The following is a 9,389-nucleotide window of genomic DNA, read 5'->3' on the forward strand; positions in this document are numbered from 1 at the left end:
TTATTTTAAATGGGTTAACAACTAACTTGTTTTGCATTTGGTGATTAACAGGTTTATATAATTGTGAGAAGATAGCACTCTATACCTTCTTTGTTAGCCATCTGTGGAAATCTGGTTAAATGTGTACTCTCATTGTACCTAACACTCAGCATCTTTAATGTCTTCCATTTCCCCTCATTATAAATATTTGCATCTCACAGCTTTTGGTGTGGCCAAGTGCCTACACTCCCAGTGTCATTACCAGTCCAAGTGGCTAGAATAAGCACTTAGACATAATCTTGGCATAAATTATTAGCCTAAAAAATGTTGTGCTTTATCTCTATTTGATAAGGCAAATGTTAAGTATGGCTACAAATTACTGAAATCCATATGTATACTTCGTTGTAAATTCCCCTCACCTTTGATTTTTTTTCTCTTTGTCATGCAGCAATTTAAAATATAAACTACTATTTGTTTTCCTCTGGGGTAAAAATATTGCTTTCCATGGTGTTAAAAAAAAATTTTGAATTTTTTTTTTTTCATGGTAGAATCTCATCTAAACCTTTGTGTTTCTCATGCTACTCAGAAGTTAATGTATTTACTTGTGAATTACCTTGAGTGTTGAACAGAAGCCAGAAAACAATCTCCAGTTTAACTTAGAAGAGTACAGGTTGAAATGAATGTGAATGCTTATTTTTGTAAAACCTGTGAAAACTAGGCTGATATATCAAATATAGCAAATGTAGGAATACCTCACACATAAAAATTATGCACTTTTTAGGCAGAGTTAAATGTTTTGCCTATATAATAAGAGAGCTCTTTGCATGTCCTTTTTCTGTTAACAATATATCCAGTCAAGGATGTGTTATTTTTTATGTAGTTGGGTACATATGGCTGTTGATTAACCCCAAAGACTTTCTCCAAGCAACCTGTTCCAATATTTGATTTGGTAATGTTTTAATGCAGTTATCTATATTGTGTCCATTGTCTCTTAACCTTTTTCCAGAACAACTGAGAAGAGAAGAACTTAGGTCAGTCTTCTTCACTCCCCTTCAGGTATTTATACACATATGCAAGATACCTCAAGACCTCCCCTTCTCCAAGATGAACAGTCCCAGCACTCTCAGGCTCTGCTGATATGTCAGATGCTCCAACTGCATAGTCTTTGAGGGTTGGACTCTCCCCAGCATACCCATGTCCTTCCTGTATTGAGGAGCCCAGAAAGGAATACCAGTGGTGCATTCCAGTGTTAAGTAGACGGCAGGAACTACCATGTTCACTATGGTTCTTTTAGTTATTTCAATTTCCCTTCTTAGCACCCTTATATTGATAAACTTTTCTTTGTAGCCATGAGAATCAGTCACATTCAAATGTGTGTATTGTTCTGAGACACCTGTTCTTTTCTGAGAGTAGGGTGCTCCTTGTTCTCCTGTCTAACTCTTGAAGTTCACTTACTAAGAAAATATATTTTTGTCTTATTTTTGGAGATGTCTCACCTTTACCATACAATTTGGAGACTAAGTTAAAGCTTGGGATGAGTAGTAAATAATGTGAATAAGAACAATATTACACTTAGCTAGCAAAGTCTGCAGAGGATGTCACTGCCTTAGAAGGAAAACTGGAATATATTTCATTTTACTTCAGTGAACTCCATGTTCAATTCTTTCAGCAATAAATAAACAAAAATAGCTGGAAAGAAAAATTACATCATTTTTTATATTTTAGTCAATAAACTCACTGCTCCTATTAGATATGTAATGCTATGTTTGTATAATATACGTATATATAGACCAATTGTGGTCTTAATCATGTGCCACCAAAAAAAAGTCAACTCAACTCAACAAATGCAATTTCTGTGGAAAAATTAAGCTAAGTTAAAATTATACACAGATACAAAGGTCTATGATGTAAAAAAAGCTGAATTGTTTGTTCCATAACATAACAACCTGGAGACAGGACCTGTTTCAGAAATGGGCTCCTAATATCCTTTAAACACTTTTTGAGAAGGAGAAAAGTATTTCTATGAGATTAGAACCACATTGAATAAGAGCCATCAGCAAACAACCATCAGCATGTCCATTAAATATAAAATTTCTACTCTGAGCAGTAGATCACTGCAGCCTTTCAAGAATGTAACTGCCTGTGGCTTTCCAGGCAATTTTGATAGTGTATTGCAGTTTACTTTCCAGGATTTCATCCCATCTTCCTATATTTTAATTTTTAAATGTCCTATTAATGCTTCCATTTTTTTTTTTTTTTACTTTTTAGGGTTTTTAAATCAAAAAGAGAAATGTGCAAATTTTCCCTTTTGCCTTATTAGTTGGAGAGACTGCATAAGAAGAATTGATGAAGCTGTGTACTAATTTTCATAGACATCATTTTTTCTTAACTGAGACGTATTATCCAAGCCTTAGTGTTGAGGATATGCATGGCCCTGCCTTGTCTATTCAAGAATATGCTACAAAATTTTCCTCAACACACACCTATTGCATTCCCTGTCTGCTCAGGAAAGAATTTCTTTGTGGAGTGAAGCTAAATTTTGACAGTGACAGTGTACCAGGTGCTTCTAACATTCTTTTAATTGTCTTGGACAGGATGTCTATGAGGGTACCTGCAGGGCGGACACCACTGCACTAGGATTACAGCCAGTCCTTTGTTGCCCTGCTGCATGTTTTGTGCTGAATTCCTCTCGTTCTCTGAATTCTTCCCATCAGACGTACTTTTTGCCCACAGCAACTGCAAACTATCCCACAGAGACCTCCTTTCTCCTTTGCTTCATGGTTTGTATCGGTTTCAGTAGGACAGAGATATTTCAATACTGTGCCTAGAATACTGACAGTAAAGAAATGTTTTTCATATTGTTTATACTAGCATGAGATAAAACTGAGGTTAAACACTAGGCTTGTAAGAGTATAACAGATTCCTACTTACTTCGCTAAGGATAAAAACTGAGAAAAATAAATCAACTTCCCAATAGGTTTTGTAAAATATTTATTTCAGGAACCTTTTATGTTTAAATATGTATAACTCCTATAGAGAACTTTGAGAAGTAGCATAGTGACAAATTTTTCAACTCTCATTAATTTCACCATGTTGTACATTACTATTTTAAAAATATGTACAAAATCAGAGCTGTTTCTTAAGCCATGTGAAACAGTATGATGGTTTAACTCCTTAATTGAGGCAATTTGTTTATTTCGTAATACCAAGAGTTACAATAACTATTGTGTTTTGGTTTTTCTTTTTATTGGCAGCTTTTGCACAGATTTCAGAAAAAGTCTTATATTCCCATAGAAAATAGTACTATTTTCCTGCAGGATATTTCTTCAAATCCATGTGCAAAAGAGAGAAGCACTAATGGCTTTACTCTGTCTTTTTGTTAGGGTAAACATCAGGATCATGTGGTCTTTATAAATTCCAATTCTCAATACTTCCTAGGAGCTAAATATATTCAAAAATGAAAAAAAAAAAAAAAAGCCTTCCAAATATAGCTATTGGAAATTGATAAACGTTCTAGCATTATAAATTTCACAGAAAAGAGAGAAAAGAGTGAAACATATGTATTAATGGATTTTCTTTGTTCTGGGAATATGCACCCATGATTTTTATTGTAAAGTGTTAACAAAATTGAAGTCTTTTTAAAGACATTAGTCTCTGAATTTGTGCAACAGAATTGGTTTATTTCATCTAAATTTCTCCAGTAAATAGAATTCTGTTGCAAACCTCTAGTACCTGGGGTTTGGCTTCAGCTGCTTTAATAGAAAATACAATTGATTTATCAAATTCAGCCTTTACTTCTGTAATTTTTTTTTCTGTTGGCTTTTGAGTTTTGGTGGTATGGGAACAGTCTGGTTTAATTAGGTTCCTTAAAATGTTTTTAGGATATTACATTGCTGATTTTTTTCCTATGTCTTTATTTGACTTAGGCACGGAAAATACATTAACCAGTTAACTTGGCTTTTAATAATAAGGGGATACCCTGGATTGGTAACAATGGATGATATTATTAGGTGGACAGTTTTCTTCACCCATTGGATCGCACACTGTTTTCCTGAGTTGCTCTATTTTTTTCTTTTATCAGTTTCTTCTTGGGCAAAAAGTAATAGAATTTCTTTACTTCTGATAATCTGTTGTTATGTAGGGTCATATAACACAGAAAAAAATAGCAGCATGCAAGACAATGTACAGTTTAAAAGGGATTATCTGTGAAACCTTGTACCTCTAATCTCTGCTGTCATCTCTTGGTATATGTGACTGGTCTCATGTTGCAGTCTGTCATTTTACCAAATAAATGCAAACCAGCATTACTACTAGCAAGAATAAAAAATGCTGTTTTCTTCCATCAGTACCTTGATGATATTTCATAGAGCTTTTATGTTATGCTATACGTTACTATAAGTGATATGTGAGAAAAGTTATTTATCAAATCTTTATTTATTACTTATAAATGTCCAGAGAAATAAATTTAAAAAAAAATTATCATTTTTTTTCTACAGATTTAATTTTGCATGGTGCTAAAAATGTTCAGTTAGAAATTAATTAACTAATATTTACTTGCATAATTTTAGTATATATAGCATGCATTATTTGCAATACACAGTTTGGCACAATCTGACCAATCTGACCTATTTTTATGCCTTGTGTTCACCTGACAAGCTTTGTCTTGTGTATGGCTATTATAACAAAAATTCTCATGTAGAATATCTGCACTAGAATTTGATACTGTATTAACCATCTTGTGTGGAAGTGAACACTGCTTGAGTGAACAAGTATAAATAGGAACATGTGTCAACTCAAAGCTTCATGACAGATGCATTTAGATATAACACATGATACATCACACAGTAACATCTTAGCCAGAAAACTTGAAGAGACCTGGTTTTCTAAAGAATGCAAAGATGAAAGATAAAGTTTTCCAGGGAGGAATGCCTTTATATTTTTTTCTGAAAGCTCCAGGTCTTCAGAAACTGTTTTAATAGGTGTTTGTTATTTGAATCTGTATGGATAATTACCGGGTCAAACTTCCTTTGTAAATTTCTTCTCTTTGTTCTGTCTATGCTTCAGAGCTTGTACTATGCTTACTTTTCCATCCTTGGATGCTCTGAATGATGAGACAGATTATGCCGGATGACAGAAGGATCTGTAGTCAGATACTTAGGTTGGAAATGCAGTTTATTCTTGCATATGCTTTTCAGAACTAAGCACCGTACTAAACTGTTATTGTTTTCCTGGCTCACACCACCACCAATGCATTCCTTTTCATCACATCCAAGCAGCATGCAGCACAAGCCATGAAAAACAAACTTTTTTATTTTGGAGACTAAAAAGTATTTTTACTTGTTTTCTGTTAAGTATTCAGGAAGTACTAGTCCCTTGGGAAGAGAAACTTTTTAAGCAGGAACTGAGACTAGGTCAGCAATTACTAAATCTCAACTTAAAAAACATTCTTTTTTTTTTTTGTTTTGACACAAGCTGTGTTTCCCATAGTTTAGCTTAGGGAATTGAAATTGACCCAGTTGTGTTGATCTCAGTCTGCTAAACTGGGACATGAAAGCTACAGCTAGAGCTGAGGGAAAGGATTGGATTACTTAACATGTTAACTAAGGTCAATATGAACTTGATTTCCTCTTATGCAGATAAAGTGTGAACAAATACATTTATTCAAGGAATTTTATTTCATAAGAAAGTTGAAGTAGTTTATGCAATTTTTATGATTCTTATGTTGTTGTAATCAGAATGTCACTGCAGCATGGACAGCCATTAAAAATAGAATCCTATAATTTTAGGCCATAGAATTTTAGAATCATTTAAGCTTGAAAAGAAATCTAAAATATCAAATCAAGCCATAAATCCAGCACTGCCAAATCCATCACTAAACTGTGTCCCAAGTGTCACATCTACAGGTCTTTTAAATTCCTCCAGGGATGGTGACTCAACCACTGCTCCAGGTAGCCTGTTCCACTGCCTGATCACCCTGCCTAGGAAGAAATATTTCCTAATACCCAATCTAAACCTCCCTCGGTATCCTTTAATCTTGTCCTATACCATGTTACTTCAGAGAAAACTCTGACCCCCACCTGGCTGTAACCTTCTTTCATGTAGTTGTGGAGAGCAATAAGGTCTTTTATCCAGGTTAAAATGCTCAGCTTCTCATCAAACTTGTGCTCCAGACCCTCAGCTCTGTTGCCCATCTCTGGATACATCTGGAGTGAGGTGCTCAACATGCTATGAAATGCCCAAAACTGAACATAGTAAATATTGAAAACAAAAAACTCATTTTGAGAAGAAAAGTCATGCAAGATTGAGCTAAGGCTTTGAAGACTGTAAGATTCCATCATCCAAATGTAACCTAAAAACCAGCTTTGTCCAGTAAATAAACTTATTAATAGACGAGGACTGGGGGGACCAAGAAGCCACTCTGACCCCTGGGGTCATGGAAGGCAAGGCAGCCTAAGTGTGTGAAATTTAAATTCTCTCAGTCTAATGTGGTTGTCCATCTCCTATGGGAGCAATTGCTAGGTTCAGGCTGTACAGATCTTTTTTTGGTCATCCTTGGAATATTAGCCTGAAACTGAGCAATAATGCCAAAAGAGCAGAGAACTATTGTTAGCGGAAACTGCATAGTTACCAGAAAGTGGTTTAAGGAAATGTTACACTTAAATATGAAGAAAAAGGTCAAACAAAAAAGATAGCATATCCTGTATAATGTACATCATGTTGCTCTGATCCCTAAGCTGAGATTGGCATAAATCCATGGGGAGTCTGTAAGTATGTGTATGTGACTTATTACTCTGACATGACACTATTATGTTTCAGTTTTTAGCATTTTTAAAGGGTAGGTAATAGTTATAAGAGATGAAGAACTTGGAATTAAGTACTGCAGTTATACACAGAAGGATAATTTGGTTTTGATAAATTGTTCTGAGTCTGTTAACTAATAATACAATTTTTTAAAGTGGCATCTTACCAGTACAAGAAAGAGGTGGTATCATTATTAATGTCTAAACTATAGTGTGTTTCACACAGGATTATGGTAAAGGTCAAATCATGTTTCGCTGAATTAAAAGCTATTCTGAGCTATAGCATTCCTAATCAACTCAGACCTAAAGGTGCATAGCTCAATTATAATGAGACACAATGAATTTAAATAAACTTTGGAACACAGTATAGTGATTTATAAATGCACTGTGATATCCTTTTAACTCATTAGCCATGAATGATACTACTATATGTATTCTTCAGTATTTTCTGCTATGCAATTATTTTTACTCACAATGCTGCTTAGTGAAAACACTTTTTTATTTTGTTCCTTTATAGCATGCAGGATGCAAAATGAGCAGTTACTATCTTAATATAAACAGAAATATAAAAGCTAACTAAACCAAATCCTCAGTAGTCAGTAGAGCTAAATATTAACAGCTTTTAATTTGAAAACATGTAGCCACATGTCTGTACTTTTTAGAATACAGCTACTGCAAGGATCAAAAATACTTCCTAGGATTTGTCAAGGGAGTGTAAGCATTTTACCTAAGAAGAGGATATGAGGGTGTCCTAGTTTTGGCTGAGGACAAAGTTATTTTTCTTGCAGTTATCATGAGGGGGGTAGAGCCTGGACCCATATGGGTACCCCGGGTTTTTATTCCATACCACACATGTAATTGCTAGGGGCTGAAGGAAGGGACTCTCACTTTTGAATCATGACTTCCAGTGGAAGAAGGCCTCACATGGAGAAGCAGTGGCCATTTTCCTCCTTTCCTTGGAGGAGCAGGTGGTGAACAGAGTGGTGGGGTATTTCCACAGATGCAGCACACATATTTTGTATGTGATACCCTCTTTTATATACTGTTGTTCTTAGTATTGCTGCTGTTACTGTTAGTTTTCTTCTCTCATTGCTGTTTTCCAGTAAATGGTTCTTATTATCTCAACTAAGAATCTCTGCCTTTCTCTCCTTCACACCAAAGGGAATGGGTGGAAAGGGAGCAGCTGCATGGGGCTTAATTTCCAGCTGGCTTTAAACTATGACAAAGGAATAATTAAGGGGAAAAATCTTCCTGCATCTGGAACAGAGCCACTAGAAACAAAAGGGGTTGAAATAATATGCAACATATGACATTTGTGGTATAGGAGAAAATGGACATTGCAGTTTGGGAACATCAGTTTGTAGAAAGGGTGACATAATTTGTGAAGTAATGTTCTAAAAACTTTTTAATGTTATACAACTGGTTGAAAAACTTTAGAAGAAGGTGTTAAATAATTATTTATTATTACATTAACTTAACTGTTGTAATTTTATTCTTATTTGCCAGTAATGAGAACATTAAGAAATAAATGTCTGCAGGTTCTGGGCTCTTAATCTTAAATTTTCAAAAGAGTTGTGTCTCTTAAGTCTTTAGAAGGTACTAGCAACTAGCATGAAATACTAAGCCTGAAATACTGAAATACTGAGCCTGCATTAACTCCTGATTATGGGTCTTTTATTAGCATAGAATATGGATGTAAGATGAATAATAGTGGCATATAACTACTTGAAGCCAATGAAGTGGTTGATTTTCCTCCCTTAGTCTCAGCAATTTCAAAAATAAGTTTGACTCTCTGTGTAAGAATAAAATCTTTGTGAGCCATTGCTTGAGTAGGATGGCTGTTGAATTTTATCTATGCAGGTAGTAGACTCATAATACATACATGTCATCTATAAACAACTTTTGTTCCTGGAAGTCTTTCCTTGGGCATTCTTAGTTATAGAGAAGTGTGTATATAAATTTATATGTGTGAGTTTTAGAATCCTGATTTTTTCATTCCAGCCACCCACACGTACACACACATGCACACTTTTTTGTACTCTTGATGCATCTCAACCAAGACTTGACAAGCACATGCTACAGTTTTAACAATGGTGTATGTGACATCAGATTCTTGGTTGACCTCATGTTGAGCAGATGAAATCTCACAATTGAGTGAGATCAGATCACTGGGCTTTCATGCTTCCTCACACCTTTTAAAAAGAAAGAATAGGGGAAAAAAAAAAGAAAATGTGCCTTTTTTAACCATCATCAGAAATATTTCTTCACAAATAGAGGTAATGCACGTTAACAATTTTGTCAACAACCTGGTCCCCTCTAAAAGGAATAACCTGACACATTAACTGAGGATTTAAAATCCTCTGAAATAACTTGTGTACTTTTCTTCTAAGAGCTGAGAGACAAAGATACTTCTGGTTCCAACTCAAGCCAGCAGGGCTAAAAATTGATAGAAATTATGGCCAAATATTGCATGAAAATGTAGAAAATTAGATTTGCTAATGAGTTACTTCAATCTTCTAAGAGCTAAAGAAGCTTGTTTCCGATACAGCAATTTTCTTTTTTGGCCATGATGCCACCTACATGCATAAATATCCATAAAAAAACTTTACA

The sequence above is a fragment of the Lonchura striata genome, chromosome Z (genome assembly GCF_046129695.1).
Source record: "Lonchura striata isolate bLonStr1 chromosome Z, bLonStr1.mat, whole genome shotgun sequence".
NCBI lineage: Eukaryota > Metazoa > Chordata > Aves > Passeriformes > Estrildidae > Lonchura > Lonchura striata.